The sequence below is a fragment of the Carassius auratus genome, unplaced genomic scaffold (assembly GCF_003368295.1).
Source record: "Carassius auratus strain Wakin unplaced genomic scaffold, ASM336829v1 scaf_tig00014984, whole genome shotgun sequence".
Taxonomy (NCBI): Eukaryota; Metazoa; Chordata; class Actinopteri; order Cypriniformes; family Cyprinidae; genus Carassius; species Carassius auratus.
Window position 1 is genome coordinate 159,117 of NW_020524533.1, and position 23,476 is coordinate 182,592.

Sequence of the window (23,476 nt, forward strand, 5' to 3'; positions counted from 1 at the left end):
TTATGTTTGATTTAATGACATATATAAGTTATCATAACTTTTTGATCAGATCATTTTTTACAGTGTACTACAACTGACTTCAGACACAGCCTTAGATGAAATCAACTGAAATAAAATACATGAAATCTCTCAAGATCTGATTAAACAACCCCACAAACAGCATCAGCAGCTCCACTTATTAATAACCAGACTGACTTTATTTCTGTCAGACGTCTACAGAAGATCTTATTGAGAATGAACTAAGGTTTAGATGTTGATTTATTGTTTCATTTGAAGTAACCATGTTAGAGATCAGTGTTTGCTTTAGGAACAAGAGGAAGATTACCTCTGGGGATCTGTGGAGACTGGAGCCATTCCACATCTCTTTCCTGCTGAGGTCAGTGTATGACACACTCCCAACACCAACAAACCTGCACAAGTGGGGTATGAGAGAGGACCCATTGTGCAAGTTCTGTGGGGAGAGGGGCACCATGGCACACATCCTGGCCGAGTGTGGAAAAGCACTCACCCAAGGAAGGTACAGGTGGCACCACGATAGGATGCTCATGACACTCGCCAACACCTTAGAGCAAGAGAGGAGAAAGAAATGCCAACCACTTCAGAAAATAACTTCAATCAAGTTTATAAGGGAGGGGGGAAAGCCACCAACAACAAGCAACAACAAGAACCAGTCTGCTACAAAAGGCCCAATCATGGGAAATGAAGGTCGACCTGAGAGGAAGGCTTCAATTTCCCCAATCTGTCCAGACAACCCTGAGGCCGGATGTGGTACTGTGGTCTGGAGAGGGAAAAAAGATCATCCTCATAGAACTTACAGTCCCATAGGGAGAGGGGTGTGAACAGACCTTTGAAAGAAAGATCGCCAAATACCAAGAACTGTTGCATGACTGTAGGGGGAAAGGATGGCAGGCTTGGCTGTTCCCGATTGAGGTCAGCTGTAGAGGATTCCCTGCTCAGTCGGTGTGAAGAATGCTCACAGCCATTAGAGTAACAGGGAGGGAGAGGAAGGCAGCAGCTCTCAGGATGGGGGAGGCATTTAAATATCTAACTTAAAATATAAAGTCTTAAGTCATGTTACTTTCCTTCACCATGCATGAAACATATTTCATGATGGTTTTTATAATTGGCCAGCATTCAGTAGAACATTTTGTGGATTCTCTGTAAAAATCTTTTTTTTTCTCTCACCACCAAGAAACAGATTGTGTTTAAAAAGGATTTAAATGTTCAGCATTAATAGTATTTAGAACTGTATTATCAAAAGTATTTACAGGAAGGAGCTGAAACTACAGTTAACATCTTAAACATGGATTTTACTGTAAGAATTACATCACCTGTTAATGGCATTTCAGCATTACTTTTAATTCCTAACCATGATGCTGTAGTCCTCAGAGTTTTTTGTGTCCACCGCAAAGACATCTGAAGAACTTCCTGTACTGCAGCCTGACCTGAACAAGAATGAGACGAGAGGAGCTGAGTAACTTCCCAGCTAGAATTTTTTTGTTCTAAAAATGTTCTAAAAACGTTCCCATGGATTGTTCTAACAATGTTTTTAGCGGGTAATTTTATTTTTGTTCCCAGAACGTTCTCTCAAAAGATAGAATAACATTCTCTAAAAACATTCTAAAAATGTTTATTAATAACATTATTAGAACATTATCCCCTAACATTCTAATTAAGATTTAAGCAGATGTTTAGATGTTGATGTTTGTTTAACAGTAATAGTTTGGATTGGTCACCGTACTGGTTATACGTGTTGGTTGTAGTTTAGTTTACAATTTGACCCTTGACTTGTCAGTGTTGTTCTTTAGCTGCTGTTATCTTTGTTGTGGCAAAAACCGCAAGAGAACGTGTGGTTAGACAACACTGGCTGCTTGCTAATGATTAATACATCATCACATATGTGGCTTGGATACCTGTTTTCACCCAATCTAATGTATTGTGTTAGTTACATATTATTTAATAAAGCAACTTAACGACTCAACAGCCTGAGACCCAGCTGAACTTAAAGCAGATTATTTCAAGGATTTAAAAAAAAAGAAGAAGAAAAAAAAAGGATTTCTTTATCACACAAACATCAAGATTGTGTGTATGAATCTCAACAATGGTGACATGCTTCATGCTGCAATGTATTCTGGGTACATCATACAAAACTCATCCATGGCACCCAGAATGCATTGCGGCATGAAGCATGTCACCATTATTGAGATCAAACTTAAGGAAAGTTTTAATGTCAGCAAATAACCAGCATCACCTGCTGACATTTTACTCTCATTGCTTTTGCTGTAACAAATATAATTACAGCAGTTAAATGAATTGTAACACTGAAAAGAGTCATACTGCCTAAGTACTGATCACCATAATGGTGACTACAAACTAAACTATTATTTTCAATAAACCACCAACACCTCTGTTACACTCAATAAGAACCTTTTTACATTTATGAAAGAAATAAATCTTGTTTATAATAAGTGAAGTTGGTAATACTGTTTTTGGAGTTATTTATGCTTGACACCAAACAGAGGTTGGGTTTTCACTTTCAACCAACATTTGACTTCTGAGCCATGTCGGTCCACATCTAGTGTGATGGGAAGCTTTATTAGAATGTTAGAGAATAATGTTGTAACAATGTTATCAATAGACATTTTTTGAATGTTTTTAGATAATGTTATCCTAACTTTTAGCAGAACATTCTGGGAACTAACGTTTGGTTTATGGAAGTACGCACATTATTTTCAATTTGTCAACGAAAAAGAAAAGAACATAACGGTAAAATGCACACTCTGTGAGTGACACTTTAATAATAATTAGTTCGGCTATTAAGTGATTTGTCATTTGCCTGTGTGGCAGTGAAGGATTTAATTCGGTCGGTTTGTTATCATCTTTGTTTGACAGGCAGCTGATAATTTCTGTTAGATCATTGGCTGGCTGGTTGTTCATCATTTCTAAATGGATTTAAATCTGCAAGCCTGTTTAAGGTTGTGTTTACCAGTAAGCATACTTGTACTTTGATAACTGCATTATTTAAAGTTAAAGAAAAATCAGGAGTTATCTTGTGGTGCTCATAATATACAGTGGCCTAGGCTACCCGGGCTGGGTAGGTGCGAATTTTGACTAATAATATGTTCTGTGATAATAAATAAATAAAACACCATGTGGAATAGCCTATTGCTGACTGTCTTTCCTGTTATTGTTATCCTGCAGTGTTAATTTAGTCGGATGACTGACGTTATTCATTGTCAGGAATCATGACTTCTAGGTGCATTTAAAGGGGCCCGGGGCTGTGTCTGTCGTGTGTGAGCCGCTGCGAACTGCTTTTAATTTTTGGTAACGCATGAGTACTCTAACGCGTTACTTTTATGAATAGGTAACGCTGTATCATAACTGATTACTTTTAATTGATGGTAACGTTGTAACCTAACTAACTACTTTCCAAAGTAACTATAACCAACATTGTTCATGATATCAATTTAACCTCTGAAACTCAAAGTTTTGTTTATAATAAACAGGAAAGAAACTACTGTACTGCTACTGTCTCTGGGCGTTTAATGGTTTATTTAAAGAATAGAGATGAAAACAAATCTGACCTCATTATTGAGGACACAGCAGATCAGGAAGATGAAGGTTCCCTGCTGGGAGTTCAAGATCACGAAGATGATCTCCAGCACCTCACTGCCATTAATGAAGAAACCCAGAATCCAGGAGCAACCAAGATACACACACTGAGCCAGAGTTTTAAACACCAAAACCCTGCAGAGAAACGGTTAAAGAGAGATAATGGGGCTTCTCTGAGTATATGTTCTTTATTTTGTTACGTCCCACTAGTGTCTAGGGTTTCTTGTCTGAACGTAACAAAATTAGGATTTTAAAGAGCATTATTCAGGGCCCTGCCACAGCACCACAACAGTAAGAATCATTTTAAGGCTTTTATTTAAAAGCTCTTAACAGAAAGAATGTGTACATCCATGTCAAAACTTTAGGGAAACAAAGACTTCAGAAGGGGGCAATGCCAAAATAAAAAACAAAAGTTTAGTCTACCTGGGAAATTAAATTCTTAATAAGCTTCACAAACAAATAAATGACAGAAATGTACACTCACTCCCTACCTAACCACAAACCAGGAGAAAACAGGATTACAAAACCAAAATGGCGCCCACCTCCCTACAGTTCCCAAGTAACACAGAAAAAAGTAAACAATCAAGAGAATAACAGCTTGAAGAGGAAAATAAAAGGGGTGGCTTTATAACAGTGAAATGTTAGGGGCGTCTCACCAGCAACAGAGCTCCTAGGCATCAGCATACAACAATGAGCAGACTACAGCATTCAACAATGAGCAGACTACAGCATTCAACACAACAGTTTCAAACAACTGGACCGGGCAGGACACAGACCAAGTTCTGGAGAAAAGTTCTCTCCGATTGAGAGTTCTGCTGGCTTTTATGCTGCTTCGCTCCTGGTTGGTAAGCAGGTGCAGCTGGGGACGCAACCAGCTACCTGCCAGAGTGAAAGAGTGGGAGGAGCCAAAGGAGAGCAGGATACACAAAACAAAAACCACAGGAAGAAAGAAACACATACCACAGTACCATGCAGGTCTCACAAATATATATATACGTCCTTGGACGTAACAATTGAAATAGTGATTTGATCATATTGTTTGTTACTTAGTTTATTTCCTCTGAGAAACTTCAGCATTCAGTTTTTTGAGAGTTGAGTTTAAAGTGATGATGATCTTGATGAAGAGAATCATGTTTAACTGCAGAAAAAGAAGAAATTATGAAATAATTTTTTTGGATTCAACAGCCCATGTGAAAAATGCCTTCAGGAACCAGACCGACAGACACACACACCACAACCAGAGCAACCACATATCCAATCACACACAGGAATCCACTGCTAAGCACCTCCCTCTTCTTGGAGCTGATCTGTGATAGGTTCTTCACACAGATGAAGAGCAGCACAGCTTCAATGAACATCCACACAAAGCCAGAGAGAAAGAGGAAGTGCAGCATGCCTGAGATCACGGCACACAGCACCTGGATATCATGAGAAAGGGTTATGATGATTCTCAGTGAGGCTGTGCTGAGCTGTAGGGCTCCTTCATCATTCTCACCTGCTGAGGCCGTATGAGGCTCAAGAACTCCTGTGTGAGCAGGAGCAGAAGGTGAGCCAACAGAAGACTGATGCAGATGTTGATTCGAGCCACATTATTCACTCCAGGGTTCCACTGACAAAGGGCAAAGGTCAACAGGGCCAAACTGAAGAACACCAGCCCCACGATCACACACACCAAATTCAACAGATCCAGCAGTGAGTCACTCTGAGAAAACATGTCAGAGTTCATGAGTACCAAATCTGTGCTGTTCTTCAGAGTTCACTAGAAATGTTCAGTACCTCTGGTTGGCGGCTGGTTTGCATGATGAGAGCGAATGTAGACAGATGAAGACAGGAACACACAGTGTAGTTGCTGTTGGTCTCTAAAACAGAACATCCATCTACAATCCACTCGCTGATATTCCAGTAAACACAGGACAGAGAACCGTTGGGATCAAACTCCTGAAAAAAAGAAAATATCAGAAAACTCAATACAAGATGTTTTTTAGATGTTCATTAATTCTCAGTTTGGTCTAAAACACATTTCAGTATCTCACTCTGATGTGTTTGAGGATGAAGTTGAGTGGTTTGGTGAGTTTATTGGTAAGTTGGTGGTTTTGGTAAGAGTAGCTGAGATCACAGTGGACATCATGGTTTTAATCGTGTCATTTGAAGTATTGAAGAAGTCTGGCTTCAGTAGATTCTCCATCGTGACGTAGCTCATGAAAGCCACAGCAGCTGATCCTGAGTTACAGAAACAGACATTTTAATGATCTTAAAGGGTTAGTCCACCCCAAAATAAATTTTTTGTCATTAATCACATGTCATTCCAAACCCGTAAAAGATACACAATTTAAGATATTTTGGATGACAACCTGGAGACTTGAGACTGCTTCATAGACTGCCATGTAAATAACAGTATCAAGGTCCATAAAAGGTATGAAAAGTCATCGTCAGAATACTCTATCTGCCATTAGACGTTCAATCTGGGTTATATGAAGTGACAGGAACACTTTTTGTAAGCAAAGAAAACAAAAATAATGACTTTATTCAATAATTTCTTTGTCAATGGTCTCCTCTGTGTCTCTCCGTATAACTGTGCTGTGTGTGCTCTTCTGTGTCCTCCGCGCCACAAGGATGCACTGTTTTACTTCAAATCAAAGTTAAAGTTGATTTGACCATTGACAAAGCAATTTTTAAATAAAGTCTTTATTTGTGTTTTCTTCACTTATAAAAAGTTTTCCATTGCTCCAGGTTTTAATCCAAAATATCTTAAATTGTGCTCTAAAGACGAACAGAGCTTTAACGGGTTGGGTACTATGGGTTGGGGGTAAGTGATTAATGACAAAATGTTAATTTTAGGGTGGATTATCCCTTTAATACAATACCAACACTCACAAAATTAAGTTAATCTGGTTTAGCTGTAATGGTATGATGTTTATTTCTAGAATTGTATCACACAGAAACATTTGACATACCTTCAATGTTGTTCTTGGCAATCCCAATGAGATCGATGTCCACAGAAGAATTTGTCGTGTCCAGTCGAGGGATTTTATCTAAGGTGACATTTGGTCCAACCATGAAGACTTGGCCCTCTGATTAAATGCATACAAGAATATACTATTTTATATTTCATATGTTATGCTTTTTTACATTTATTTATTTTTATGTTTTTTAAATGAAGCCCATTGGAATCCCTATTTACTATTATTGGATTTTCATCTATGATGTAGTTTGAACCCTTCGTGTCAACTTTCAAAGTGTTTTTCTTTAATAGTGCTGTCAATTAATAAAGATAATAATAATAAATACATAATTACAATGAATTCATAATTAATATAATAATATTTTCATAATTTAACAATTGTTCTCCAAATTAATGTAGTAATAACAAGATGGCATATTTTAAATGGGTTTAAATGCATTTTTTTTTTTTTTACTAAGTAATCCTATTAAAAGGCCAACAACTACTGACATCTATATTAACTGAATTGTCCCTCAATGTTAGCATTTAATTAAAGCTATTCAACACTGAAATGCCATAATTGGAAGCCATTGTTTTTAATATTTAATAGGCCTTGACAATTTTTTTTAAGGGAAATTAAAACAATATTCCAATTTTTTATACTTGAATTGTATATGAATCAACTTTAAACATGAGTACATATTTTTAGGTTCTATATTTTACTATTTAACTCATTTAAATATTACCTATTATGCCCTTTTTTACAAGATGTATATAAGTATCTGATGTTCACAGTGTGTACGTGAAGTCTTAGCTCAAAATACCAATGAGCCAAAATGTGCTGTTTTTGTGTGAGTCCCTTTAAATGTAAATGAGCTGCTGCTCCCAATCCCCTTTTCAAAAGAGGGCAGAGCTTCAAGAGCTCATGCTCTGGCACACTGGCAACAACAAAACGATCAATCTCACACACTAAAGATGTCAGAAACTCTCAATCCCACTTGGGGTTATGAGCTTGACAAATTCACAGGGTTGACTTCACATTGCTTTTATATGTCATTATTAACTTCCACATTCATATTTATTATCATACTGGTAGCATGTGAAGGCAGCATTAGTGAAAAGTCAAGTGTGCTTTACTGTCAATTCTTCCACATGTACAGCACATAGACACAGAAAAGTGAAATTACGTTACTCTCAGACCCTCTGTGCATACAGATATAGTAAACAGTATATAGCAAAAGTATAATAAAAATACAGATAGATACAGATTAAATATAAAATACAACTATACAAAAATGAATGTAAAAAAGTTAATAAAATAAATAAAATAAAACATAAAAATAAATAAAGTTAAATAAAGTAGCATAAAGCATGTGGCAGATAGAGGGCAAACCAGTGAAGTAAACAAACAGTGCAGATAAACATATTGTAGATCAGAAGAAATCAGCCTTGGTTGTGAAATGCTAAGGGTTAGGTGCTACAATAAAAGTATATATATATATATATATATATATATATATATATATATATATATATATATATATATATATATATATATATATATATATGCTCAAAGGGGTACTTTGAGCGTCAAACATTTTTGGCTTCAATATATGAAAATTTGGGAGTGAAAACGTGTTGGCTGTGTCTAGGGCAGAAAGTGTCAGCATGGCAAATGACTGGAATTTTTCTATAGAGTGACTACATAAAATCATCATGTGTAATCTGTTTAATCTTCAGTATATTAATAATTGTCTTCTTTACCTACAGCAGGAAGAGTAAAAATGGCACTGGCACTTGTGTCTGTCGGCTTCACTAATGTAGAGATGAGTTTCTCACTGGTTTTTAACACAAGGTTTCCATAGGAGGCTAGTTCAGCTCGACTTGCTGATGAAGATGACTCCAAAATCTTCTCTGAAGTGTTGAGGGCCACAGTCAAAATGTTTGTCACAGTCTAATTTATTGATTAGATAAATATAATGAGATAAGACAGCAGAGATAAGTCAGTGGTCATGTAACTGACAAAGATTTGATAATATTATGATTTTTCTCATGAAAAGACTTACATTCACAGAGAGCACTTGAGATGAAATGTTCCCTAGTTGACCGAGGAGATTTTGCAAACACGTCTGACCCTAAAATAACAAGCGTGAAAGCAGTATTTGTTGATTTTGATCCTGTTTTAAGGTACTAAAATCCATCAACAATAAACATAAAATCACATTCATATTTCATATTACAGAGCACATTTTATTGCACTGTTCTTTTGACTAATTAGTTGTTTCCAATGCAAAGTTGTGAATTTAACCTGAGAAAACAATAAATAAAATGCAATATTGCATAAAATATCGGCACCATTTCCTTCCTGTGTGTTCAAGAGAAGAGAAACTACTTGCGCCCCGGAGCGCACAGACGAAATCCAGTAACAACCCAGCTAGAATTTTTTTTTTTTGTTCTAAAAATGTTCTAGGAACATTCCCATGGATTGTTCTAACAATGTTTTCAGCGGCTAGTTTTATTTTTGTTCCCAGAACGTTCTCTCAAAAGATAGGATAACGTTATCTAAAAACATTCTAAATATGTTTATTAATAACGTTATTAGAACATTATCCCCTAACATTCTAATTAAGATTTAAGAAGATGTTTGTTTAAAAGTAATAGTTTAGTCTGATGTCACCATAATGGTGATAAGTGTTGGCTTTAGTTGTTCAATTTGACACTTGACTTGTCATCGTTGTTCTTTGACTGCTGTAATTTTTATTATGGCAAACAACAAGAGAACATCTGGTTAGACGACACTGGTTGTTTACTGATGATTAACACATCATCACACATGTGTTCTGGATAGCTGTTTTCACCCAATCTAATGTATGGTCTTAGTTACACATTAAAGCAACTTAATGGCTCAACACTCTGAGACTCAGTTGAATTTAAAGCAGATTATTTAAAACATTTGGGGGAAAAAACAAACAAATTCATTGTCACACAAACATCAAGATTGTGTGTATGAATCTCAACATTGGTGACATGCTTCATGCTGCAATGTATTCTGGGTGCCATGGATGAGTTTTGTGTGATGTACCCAGAATGCATTGCGGCATGAAGCATGTCACCATTGTTGAGATTCATACTCTAATTCTTGAGGTATCTGTGTGACTGAGCATGCTCTGGTTCATTAACAATCTAACTGAAAAAGAACAGGCAAGATGAAAGTGAAGTGACATTCAGCCAAGTATGGTGACCCATACTCAGAATTTTTGCTCTGCGTTTAACCCATCCGAAATGCACACACACAGAGCAGTGAACACACACACACTAGTGATGGGAAGTTCGGATCATTTTATCGACTCGGACTTTTGAGTCTCGTTCAGCAAAATGAACGAATCTTTTTTCGAGTCATTTCGTTCATTTCGTTCATTTTAGCAAAATGTTATTAAAATATTAAGTGCTACCTCCCCAACACATCTAGTACTTACGCAAACGTTGATCACACTACAAACAATACAAAAATAAAATGCTATGAGATAAAGAAAAAAATACTCATTCTTTACCTGGGTCTTCAGTCTGTGATTAGCTCATCTCACCTCTTATCTGACAAGAAGTCTTCGGGTTTAAGTCATTCCTTAATCACGTGACAGCCCCATACGCAAAACTAACGCGGTCTTGAGCCGGAAAGAGAATTGATTAGTTCATCTCATGAGTCTTTCGGGTCGAGTTTGACTCGTTCCTTAATCACGTGACAGCCCCATACGCAAAACTAACGCGGTCTTGAGCCGGAAAGAGAATTGATTAGTTCATCTCATGAGTCTTTCGGGTCGAGTTTGACTCGTTCCTTAATCACGTGACAGCCCCATACGCGAAACCAATGCGGTCTCGAGCCGGAAAGAGAATTGATTAGTTCATCTCATGAGTCTTTCGGGTCTCGGGTCGAGTTTGACTCGTTCCTTAATCACGTGACAGCCCCATACGCAAAACTAACGCAGTCTTGAGCCGGAAAGAGAATTGATTAGTTCATCTCATGAGTCTTTCGGGTCGAGTTTGACTCGTTCCTTAATCACGTGACAGCCCCATGCGCTATTTCTGACATTTCTGTCACCGTGTTTTTGTTACTGTTTGTTGAGGATCTGTGGTTTGTTATTATTTTATAAATAAATAAAACCCTGTTATAAATAAAATTTTGATTAATTTGTCTTCTTGACTGTCTATCGGTAAATAAACACTAGGCTATATAATAATATAATAATCCAAGCTTACAATAAAAAGTATTTATAGACTAGTTTGTTCATTTTTACTCCAATTTTGAGTTTGCTGGTATAATAATTGCTTTTCCTATAGGCAGACTTGACATATTGGTGTAATATATGTATAAGAAGATTGCTCAAAAAAGGACATAATGACATACATTAAAAGCAAATAACATTTTGAATTTGAATTATTAATGTTAAAGACAAATGTTAAAGACATTAAGGTTATGATAACTTCAGCTTTAACAGTTTTAAACCAGCTCAGAGTAAAGAGTTTCAGATCCTGGTGCACTGCCAGTGCAGGGGCCATGTTTTGGGAAGACTTTGACGAGAGGGTAGCAAGCTTGAGGCCTTCTGCTACCTCTTCTAAGACCTCAGATGCTATGATGGCCAACCTTGCAGAGCCACTCTTACCCCGCACATCAGACCCTCTGGCCTGGTGGAGGAGATGTTCACCAGTATACACAAGCCTTTCTGAAGTCACAAAGACAAGACTTTGCATTGTGGCCACATCCGTGCCATCTGAATTTTTTTTTTCTAAAACTGGGCAGATTATCTCAGATAGAGGAACTCACAGACTCAGCCCATCCAAGGTCAGGGAGCTTGTTTTTTTTTAATAATGTAAACATGCCTTAAAGCAAGTCCTAAAAATATAGCCACAGTGTGTTATTTATTTTAAAGCTTATTTATTTTTATTTATTTAGAAAAAGACTAGCTTGTTGTGCAATATTTTTGTTGTTGTGATTTTAAAAGGTAATTTGTTATTGTTATAAGGCTCCATAGCTTTAGTATCTCTTAATTTTCATTTATTTTTTATTCAAATGGTTTAAAATTATTTTGGGAATAGCTTGTTGTGCAATATTTAGTTTTTCTTTTTTTTATATTGTACTTTTAAAGTTCATTTGTTAAGGTTATTAGACCCTGTGGCTTTATTATCTTTTAATTTTAATTTCATTTTTAATTATTTACATTTTTATTATTTTAATTTATTTTGGAATAGTTGTCCTCTTTGTTACAAAGCTTTTCTGTAATAAACAATAAACAACTATTCAAAAGTATGTACAGTGTTTTTAATGTTTATAAAGTGTCATATGTTACAAAAGTATGGTTTACACAGACAATCTGATTTAATAACTGCACAACTAAACAAAAACAAACAAACAGACAGAAAAAAAGATCAACATTTTAAGCATAGCCAACTCTTTATTTCCACATTCAGTGTTATGGAAAAGTACCACCATGACAGAAATTAAAAACAACAATTTGAAACCAGAAATGCATCACGTTACTGTAAGAGTAAATAATACTAATAATAAATAAGTACTACGCACCCATTTTGTAAGGAAAGTTGTAAATGAACTAATTACTCTAGCCAATGTTGTCACACAGTACAAAAGAACGAAAAACCCGAAGAACCGAAAGATGAACTATTCAATTATCTGCATTCTTTTACTATCAGTGTCTATGGTTTTAGCGTATGGGTCTGTCACGTGATTAAGGAACGACTCGACCCGAAGACTCATGAGATGAACTAATCAATTCTCTTTCCGGCTCATATTGCATTGGGTTTAACTTATTGGGCTGTCACGTGATTGAGGAACGAGTCAAAAACCCGATAGACTCGAACTATGAACTAATCAATTCTCTTTCCGGCTCATGCTGCATTGGGTTTAATGTATTGGGCTGTCACGTGATTGAGGAACGAGTCAAAAACCCGATAGACTCGAACTATGAACTAATCAATTCTCTTTCCGGCTCAAGACTGCATTGACTGACAGGTGAATTACTACTACTAGAACAGAACCCATAGAATAATGCGCATGCGCGACTGAACGAATCACTCCCCGAGACGACTCGTTCTTCCCGAGTCACATTAAAGATTCGTTCAAAATGAACGAATCGTTCAAGAACGACACATCACTAACACACACAAACACTGTGAGCACACACCCGGAGCAGTGGGCAGCCATTTATGCTGCGACGCCCGGGGAGCAGTTGGGGGTTCGATGCCTTGCTCAAGGGCACCTAAGTCGTGGTATTGAAGGTGGAGAGAGAGCTGTTCGTGCACTACCCCCACCCACAATTCCGTCCGGCCCGAGACTAGAACTCACAACCCTTCGATTGGGAGTCCTACCCTCTAACCATTAGGCCACGACTTCCCAGGCCACGAGATATGGTATAAATTTGTAGGATCTTATGCATTGCATCTGCTATGGTCACTAATATTAGATTAATAGCATAGATTTAACTCCAGTTAAAACCAGTTGATCAGATCACTGCAAGAGGAAAGTTCTAATATCAGCAAGTACCAACATCACCTGATGACATCTTTCTCATACAGTTTTTGGTGTAAGAAATATAATTACAGCAGCTAAATGAACAGTAACACTGAAAAGAGTCATACTACCTAAGTACCTAACTACCTACCTAAGTCACTTTCAACCAGCATTTGACTTCTGAGCAATGTCAGTCCACATCTAGTGTGATGGGAGGCTTTATTAGAATGTTAGAGAATAATGTTGTAACAATGTTATCAATAGAAATTTTTAGAATGTTTTTAGAGAATGTTATCCTAACTTTTCGCAGAAAATTCTGGGAACTAAAATAAAACCAGCCACTGAAAACATTCCTAGAACATTAAACATTTCTACTTGGGAAGCACTGCCATATTATCTTTCGTGTGGATGCCTGATGTTCAGGATCGTGTGACACACCTAATTATTGTAATTACAGGCATTTCAGAAAGACTAAAATAATATTTTAAAAGGGGCATGATGAGAAAGATTACAGTAATCCAATCACATGATCTGTTAAATGGGTGGTTGACTTTTTTTTTTGTCTAAGCTTGATTGTTTATGGGGTGCAGTCTAACATGTTAATGCTTTGTTTTTGTTTTTTGTTTTTTTACTCATTATTTTTAACATAATTTACCTTTATTCCATACTTCTCTGTCTCATCTCGCTGTATTCCCTACGAGCCATGTTCATAGGCATTAAATTGCCAGAATTTGAAAAGACAATATCTCTGTTTGCATTGAACATTCTGCTTTGTAACTGCAAATATTGTTTATGAAGAAACATCAACATTACAAACTAAAAATAAAAAAGTGAAATCGCAATCAACCACCCCTTTAAATAAGGCACAAGGTTTTTTTTTTTTTGGCTCATTGAAGAATTTATGCTGTAATTGTTTTTCTATATTATCTTGTCTCAATCAAGTGCTTTTTATTCAAGATAGTTGAAAACATTGCTGTTGATCAAAGCTGTAAGCCTAAAATGTAAGGGGAAAAAAATCAAACTCAACTTACAGTGCATCCTTCCTGCAGTGTTATATTTATACCTGCAATGGGAGAAATCATCATTAAGACAACATTTACATTATATTTATGCATTTAGCAGAAGCTTTTATCCAAAGTGACTTTAGAGTACATTCAAGATATATGTTTTTTTATTTTTATTATTTATCAGTATTTTCCCTTGGAATTGACACCCATGAACTTTTGCGCTGCTAACGCAATGCTCTATGCCACTGAGCCACAGGAACAACAATGTGTAAAAGGGAGCAATTATCAAAAGTCGCTCAAAAGTCGGATTATTCCTGTTTATTCTTTTACATATCTGTCAATCTGAGTCGTTGCGGTTGCGTGTGTTTTGCCTGACTGACTGGTATTCCACAGTCTGTTCAGAAACCTTTTTTCACTGAGTGCCTGTGGTTCACCGGAAAAAAATAAAATAAACCAAACTTTATTTGGAACTTTTGTTATGTGAATGTGGGCTGGCGAAATGGTGATGTCAAAGGACAGAAAAAACTGTATGTACTCTTTTTAGACTGTGCCAACAAATAAAAGAAAATTAAATACAAATAATGAAATATACACAATATATTAAATGATTTGTAAAGATGATACACAGACACTGCTACACAGATGATTTGCAGAGATGTAAACAATGTGCAGTGAGGATGAGTTGCATAAATAACTTATCTCAAATAACTGCAGTGTGCAGAGAGGTATTGGGTTATCCTAAACTACCAGAGTCTCTAAAGTGCAATGTGTTTAATGTCCATGTTTAGTAGTCTGATAGCGTGAGGGAAGAAACTCCTCCTGAGCCTCTCCGTTTTTTCCCATCAGACTGCAGAAGCATCTGCCTGACTGTAGATTAACCGAATTTCCAGGGTCTCCTGGTGTTCATGTCTTGCAGAGAGGGGAGATCAGTTCTGGAGATGCTCTCGGCTGAGCACACTACTCTTTGCAGGGCTTTACAATCCTGGGCTGAGCTGTTTCTATTCCATGATGATTCAATATACTTTCTAAAGCCCCGATATAGAAAGTTTTAAGGATTCCAGGGAAAACCTTGAATTTTCTCAGGATTTTCAGATGGTACGGTCATTGTCTGGCTTTTTTAACTTGAATGTTGTTAGTCCAGGTCAGGTCCTGGGAAATGTGTACACTAAGGTATTTGAAGCTGCTCACTCTCTCCACTGGGGTCCCGTAAATGATGAGTGGGGTGTAGCTCTGCTGCTTCCTCCTCCTGAAGTACACAACCAGCTCCTTGGTTTTGCTGACATTCAGAAATAGATAGTTTGTTTGGCACCATGATGTCAGACTCTCTGCCTCATCAAGGTAGTCAGCCTCGTTGTTGGAGATGAGGCCCATCACCACTGTATCATCCTGAAACTTGATGAAAGAAGTGGAGATGTTAGAGCACACATAGTCAAATGTGTAGAGGGAGTAGAGCAGCGGGCTCAAAACAAAGCCTTGTGGGGCTCTTGTACCCAGGTTGATGAAGTTGGAGGTGGTCTGACCTATCCTCACTACCTGAGGTCTGCATGATAGAAAATCAAGAACCCAGTCACAGAGTGGGGCATTCAGTCCGAGGTTTATGAGCTTGGAGACCAGATTGTGGGGGACTATAGAGTTGAAGGCTAAGCTATTATCTGTAAAGAGCAGTCAGTGAGGGTGAGAGTAGTGTGCAGGAGGTGGGAAACAGCATCCTCAGTAGACCTATTAGGGCCACAGGTGAACTGGAGTGGGTCAATGTTGTTATAGGGATAGAGGAGCAGATGGTGTTTTTTATAAGCCTCTCAAAAACCTTCATAATTAGTGATGTGAGTACCACTCGTCAATAGTCATTTAGGCAAGATGAGTTGTTGTTTTTAGGTACAAGAACGATGATAGATTTTTTAAAGCATGTAGGGACAACTGACTGTGCAAGGGTCTTGTTAAAGATGGATGTAAACAATCCAGCCATCTGATCAACACATGATCTCAATACATGACCAGAAATCCTGTCTGGGCCAGCTGCTTTCCTGATGTTCACACGCTTCAGAACTTGATGAACTTCGTCTTCCGATACAGTGATTGTGCACACGTCACTGACACAGCTGTTCCTTTCCTCTGTGCCCTGCATTATACATAGCCTTGCACGTATTCACCGCGGCCTGGATTGATTTATCGACCAATGGTTTCTGGTTAGAGAAAGTTTTTATTGTTATGGTTTGTGTTAACTTCTCAACCAGCATGCTGACAAAGCTGACCACTACATCCACAAACCCACTGATGTAAGTGAAACTAGACTCTACATTGAAAAAAGTAATAAGTAAATGTACTTAATTTTTATTTGGCAAGTTTTTGCACAAGCATTTTTCAAGTAAATTTAACACATTTGGAAATTAAGTAAATCTACTTAACTAAGTTAAGTAAAAAAAATAAAATAATAATAAGTACATTTTTTGAGTAAAATTTAATTAAATAATATTTAATTAATGCCTTTAGGAGACACTTTTATCCAGAGCAACTTACAGTGCATTCAGGCTAACAATTTTTACCTATCATGTGTTCCCAGGGAATCAAACCCCCAATCTTGCACTTGCTAATGCAATGTTCTACCACTGAGCTACAGGAACACTTCAAGACCTTGTGAAAAATAAGTGAAAACTTCACTTACTTACTTTTTTATTTTGGAAAAATTTTTACACTAACAAAAAACCCGATTTCTAAATGTAAAATATTTTTTTCTTTTCAAAACAGTTTTATCAAATGGGGGTAAATAAGTCTCTCACTTCTGTCCCTTTAAACCAGTTTACAGCAAAGACAGCACGAAGGACTGGATGCACATGATAAATATTCTGCAATTAAGAAAACAGACAAAAGAAATAGCACTGTAAAACCTGACAAGTAAACTTTACTCAAACCGTTTGAGTAAATGGATTGCCTTGATTTAAACCATGGAAGTTTTAAAACTTTGCATTTAAGTAATTAAGTGATTAACTAAGTGCTGATAGAGAATTAGTGATGAACAGCTGCTGTTAACAAACAGAATCACTGAAGAAAAGAGAAACACAAGAACTACTACAACTAACTTCAGACACAGCCTTAGATGAAATCAACTGAAATAAAATACATGAAATCTCTCAAGATCTGATGAAACAACCCCACAAACAGCATCACCAGCTCCACTTATTAATAACCAGACTGACTTTATTTCTGTCAGACGTCTACAGAAGATCTTATTGAGAATGAACTAAGGTTTAGATGTTGATTTATTGTTTCATTTGAAGTAACCATGTTAGAGATCAGTGTTTGCTTTAGTTGGGCTCTTGACCCTTGACTTCTGTCTTAGTCTTTTCTCTGGCTGCTATAACCGTGTGTTTCTAAAACACATTTGTTGTAACTTAAAAGGCCAGAAGAAAAGCCATCAAGTGTTAACCTGTACCTAGGTGTAGGTTGTTATACTTTATATTGGTGATGATAATCATCAATTATTTATCTGTATGGCGTCTAATGAAGTAGGTGTTGTGTAATTAGTTGAAGTGATTCTAGTAAAAGTGAGATTAAGAGCAAGTGATTCTGTGATAGTAGATTTACTTAATTTCCAAATGTGTTCAATTTACTTGAAAAATGCTTGTGCAAAAACTTGCCAAATAAAAATTAAGTAAATTTACTTATTACTTTTTTCAGTGTTCATAATATCAATTCAGTTTCTGTCATAATTTTTAGGGCAGAGAGAACCACTTCTTCAATATACTCACCTTTATGAAAAGAAGACGCCATTGTCAATTTTGGCTGTCCAGTGTGTTTTATCTCTTTATCTAAAATAAATAAATTAATAAATAAAAATCAGAGGACATTACAGATTAAAGAAGGGAAACAAATACATTTTAATTATCAAATAAAGCACTGTTTCTAGTTGAAAATAAATATGCTATATAAATAAATATTATCCGTGAGAGCAGAGCCAAAGGCTCCTGGCCAGTGGTGTTCGGACCACCCACGTCCTCTCCTTGCAAGCCGTCCTGGTGCAGCGCAGGGGAGAGATTTCACTCTATCGCTTTGTTTTAAACAACGGGGGTGTCCCGGGTAGGGTTGGGTATCGATTAGGTTTTAAAACGATACCGGTGCCTAAACGGTGCTAGAACCGAAAAAGGATAACATTAAAGAACATTAAAAAATTAAAGAGGTCCATTTGGGGAGTTACGGAACAATCACATAATCTTATTAACTGTTTATCTCCTAAACTGCAACTTTTATTACCACACTATGCAGGGCCAATCCTGCCATGCAGTCAGTTTCACTGGTTAAGGTAAGGGTCAGGTGTGGGGTAGGTTTAGGAGGTTAGCATTTTTTCTAGCATAGTGTAGGAAATCAACACTGGTTTGTAGTTCTACTGTTTATTGAAATTAATTTACTTGTTATTTACCTTATAGCAACTAATAAATTGAAAGCCACACAAATTCACCAAAATATTTTATTTCTGCATTGCAAAATAAGGGAAATAGAAGGGGGTTTCGAATCATAATTAAAACTAGCCATTAACAGCTAGGCCTGGCCTATTGATTTAAATGGTATGGGTTTGTAAAGAACTGCCTGAAATTGTTTGAGACAGTTCACTCTCTCAAAAATCAGAGATGTCTGATCTGTAGGCTGTATTGTTAAATGTACATCAGCCAAGGAGTTGATTTTCTGCACAACAAAATCCCCAGTGTTAATTTAACACTCTTGAGTGTGGACTCATATAAACACTAAAGCAGTGTTAAAAGTAACACTGAAGCAGAGTTGAAGTTAATGAGATAATTAAGAAGTTAATTGAGTTATGATTGACCATTATTGAAGACACCTGATGTTAACAAGCAGAATCACCAACTGAGAAAATCACAATTTGTGTGTCACCATTATAGTGGTCAGTGTTTGCTTTAGTTGGGATCTTGACCCTTCAGTTATTATCTTTAGATTTTATGTGGCTGTGGTGACTGGATTATATCATACAGACAGACCACAGCAAAGGCAATCATGTGTGCCATTGATTGTGATTTGAGCTATTTGTTATAGAGTTACCTGAATGCCTGAGTTTAAGTTTCTTTACTGCATACATAAATTAAGTGAAAAAGAAAACAAACAACCCAGCATTTCTGACATAGTATGACATGTTTTTAATAGTTAGTTCTACGTAAAAAAAGAAGTCTTTTGTTTAGACACACAGATATCAGGAATCAGCGTGAGCATCACAACAACGGTGACCATCAAAAAAGCATGTTGTAGCCAATAAAAACTCATCCATGGCTCCCATCATGCATTGCGGCATGAATAAATTATGATCTGATTATGGTCTTTTTAACTTTTTATTCTAACTATATTTTATTTTTGCTGTTTCTATGTTCATTTTTTGTATCTATTTTGTGATGTTCAGAGTTGGTCTGTTTATCTGAATATGTTGTTTGTCACCGTTGTTGAGATTCATACGCTGATTATTGTGTGTTTATTGATTGTATCTGTGTGTGCCTAAAATTAAAATTCTTTAATAAAAAAAAATCAGAATCACTTGCAAGAGATACCTACAAAATGTACAGAAAATACAGATTTTTTCATTGTGGAATCAAAGCTGTGACAATCAGTAATGGAAATTTTACTTTGAGAAAAGACTGTAAATGAGTTCAGTGACTCATGTCAAACAATGATTATATTAAAACATAATCATCAACACACAACAATTTTTGCTCTTGGTTCGACAAACAAACTTTAAAAGTAAAAAGTTACAAGCCAAGATCCCAACTAAAGCAAACACTGAACACTATAATGGTGACACACAAATTGTGATTTTTCTTGTTTGTGATTCTGCTTTTTAACAGCAGGTGTCTTCAATAATGCTTAATCATAACTCAATTAACTTCTTAATTATCTCATTAACTTCAACTCTGCTTCAGTGTTACTTTTAACACTGCTTCAGTGTTTATATGAGTCCACACTCAGAGTGTTAAATTAACACTGGGGAGTGTTAAATTAACACTGGGGATTTTGCTGTGTGAAACGGTTCTAGAGACTAAAAATGTGGGGAGCAGTTCATGTACTTACGGTAGTTTTGTTCTTTTGCTGTTAGTTTCACCAGAGAGATTCAACAGACTGTGTCAACTGCTATAGGCCTGAAATAAATTTTTGCCTGTTTTACCTGATATCTATCAATTTGATTGTGTCTCCCTGTTCTGTCTTCTGTAACACTTTCAGTCTTACAACTTTGATATTAAGAACTTTATATTACCTTTGATATTAAGAATAAAACCATAACACATGAATCAATTCAGTACACATGATGCAGTATACTTTTTTAGAAAATTATGATGATAGTTCATCATCATAATGAATACCAGAGATTAGGCTAGATGATCTGTAAATGAGGATTTCCTCACAAACAGCTAATAAAGATGAAAACTAAAAGCAATTTATAGTTAAGTATTTCAAGAGCGTCTTACCTGGTGTACGTTTTTTTTTATTTGATATTCACCCGACTACATGAAAATGTTTGCTTCAGAAATTTATATGGCATTTTTATGAATCTATATGACATCATGCCTGAGGAAGCACATTTTGTAACCTCCTCCTGCTCAAATTAAAATTTGTATTCAAATGTATGCACAAAGTCAGAACACACACCAAGATGATTTTATATGAAACCAACAGGAATACAAAGACCAGTTTGGCTCATTTCCTTTACAACAGCTCCACATCCATCTTCAATGACTTCAGCTAGAAAAGTGATCAAAAACACTGAACCAATTTATTTATTTATTGTGAAAACACCAGGAGAGATATCAAGATACCAAGAGTCCAAGTCTTTGCAGATGATCACATTATATGTGAATAATCTTAATTATCACTGATTTGATTTGAATGTGAATTTCACTCACCTGAAATGGTCTTCCAACAGTCTTGAAGGAGTTCCCTGAGAGATGCTTAGCACTTGTTGGCCCCTTTGCCTTCACTTTGCGGTCCAGCTCACCCCTAAACCATCTCGATTGGGTTCAGGTCCGGTGACTGTGGAGGCCAGGTCATCTGGCGCAGCACCCCATCACTCTCCTTCTTGGTCAAATAGCCCTTGATGCCTTCAGTGTGACTCTACAATTTTCATAGCCATGAAAATAAAGAAAACTCTTTGAATGAGAAGGTGTGTCCAAACTTTTGGTCTGTACTGTATGTGCTTTTTAATGCATAAAACCTTTGGACCCAGATCTCCACCTTTTACTGGAGAAAAACATTATCATTTTATTTCCATTCTGCTCAGACTAGATAAACACAGATATGCCCACTACTTTACATCTAGCATCAAAGATGCAAATCCACCCAGGAATAGAAGAATGTTTGACGTCATTTGATCAAACATTAACAAAGAAAAGAATCAGACAGTACTGTGTACAGTTTTTTGGTAAGTAATATAAATGTTTTATCAAATTTAATACGAGAAAATTATTGGCCATCTAATATTTTACATTTTTAAAAGTTAACATCACTGAATACTAGGTGTGTAATGGTACACGTAGTACCAAATACTTTCGGTTCGGGTCTTTTGTTGTACAGAACAAATAGATAATTTTTCCACTGGGAAATTCAAACAATAAATGGCATTTTGACAGTCTTTATTGTGGCATGACAGATCACTGTATCTGTCGCTGCTTCTGGGATGGTACAGAAACATGCCGGTATAAGCACAAGCATCCACCAGAGTGGTCCCGATTTCCTCCGGTTCCCGTGTCTGAGCGAACGGGCCACAGACTTGTGCAGTGTAATGGGATCATTTCAAATGGCAGAGTGGAACACGAGTGAACATTATCTTTCCTTCCTCTGTACTAATACTTTTAATGTGAATAAACATAAATTAACATCTCATGCCTCACACTGTTAAACCTTCCCAGACATTTTTACAGTAATATATTAGCAACACTGTTGCCGTCTGGTTACTGTAGGTCAAACATCTACACTAAAACCTTGCCCTGTAAATTAAGAGTAAAATACTGGCAACACTGTTGCTAGCAAGTCACTGTTAATTGTATTCTACTGTAATTAAATTAAAACTAATTTCATTTTTTAGGAACTGACTTCCTTAAATTAGCAAACTACTATTAAGTTTATAAACTAATATTTTATCATGAACATTAATACATTGAACATATTTCACTTAAGTCAACTTAGAAATAATACATTTTAAAGCAGAAATAACTGAATGAAACACGATCATTCAAATATCAAAATTGTATTTCTTGAAGACAACAGAAAGATACTTAATTTCAGCATTTACTCTCCTTTTATTGAGTTCAAATCGCTGTTAGGTTTCACAGTGCATTGCTGCCTTTACAACAGTATTACTTACAGTTTGTTTGACATAAAACTAATTTACAGTTTATTACTTTGGGGTTGCATCTTCTGATCGTACGTTTAACCCTTTCAATTCCGCAGAAAAACCCTGTAGTGTCCACATACAAAGAGAAAAAGTAACAGTCATGGTGATTGCATTTTAAATCTAAAGCCGCGTTTCCACCGCAGGAACTTTACCCAGGAACTAGGGACTTGGTCCGGTACTTGGTGTGTTTCCACCGCAGGAACCAGGAACTAAATAAAAGTTCCGGGTAAAAAAATGCCCCCCAGAAAGTCCCTGCTGGCGAGGTGGGACTCTTTTAAAGTTCCAGAACTTTCGGGGGCGGGACTTTGGCGCTAAACATGCTGATTGGTTGAGTTCATGCAGCATTGGTTGAGTTCAACCACCATTTATTCGGATCAACATTTTCAAAATATTACTGTTATTGTGTCATGAATTGTAATTTTAAAAGTATTTCAGGCGAGAATGTAGTTGTTTGAAACTCAAATCTGTTGTTTATTTATAAAGACAGCGCCTATTTAAAAATGTGTTTCGCCGATCTCTGAGACGGGGAGCTCCACTCAATCAGCGGGAGCTCAGTCCTCATGTATCCGCAGAGAGCAGCCTCTCCTGGGATAGACCTTCTGATATGTGCAGCTGGCTCTGATGTGTACTATTTTTTTTTTTTTTTAATCAGCGGTACTTTGTATTGAGAAACGCGGGCAGACCTACGTCACCAGTCTATTTGCCTAATCTACCCGGTACTTTACACCGCGGTGGAAACGCAGAAAGCAACAGGTCTGGGGGGGGGAAAGTTCCTGGGGAAAAAAGTTCCTGGTACAAATGTTCCGGGTAATTTCGGTGGAAACGCGGCATAAGTAATGCATATATATATATATTTTTTTTTAACTCAAGTTTAACTCAAGAACCAGCATATTAATCTCAAAAATGGCAGTCTTTAGTTGGACTCTTGACCTGTGACTTTTTAACATTAGCTTTTGTTTGGTTGCTGTAACTGAGATATTCCACCTATAGAAGCCAAGAGACAAGTTGATTGAGTA

The 23,476-nt window shown here is 36.6% G+C and overlaps 1 protein-coding gene and 1 pseudogene across 1 annotated transcript in view; both read right to left on the bottom strand.

Moving 5' to 3' along the window:
* The window catches only part of LOC113074516 (adhesion G protein-coupled receptor E3-like), a 133,064-nt gene that overhangs the window by 91,554 nt on the left and 18,034 nt on the right, over positions 1-23,476 (bottom strand). The window lies entirely within an intron of this gene.
* LOC113074517 (adhesion G protein-coupled receptor E3-like) lies at positions 578-14,219 on the bottom strand (annotated as a pseudogene).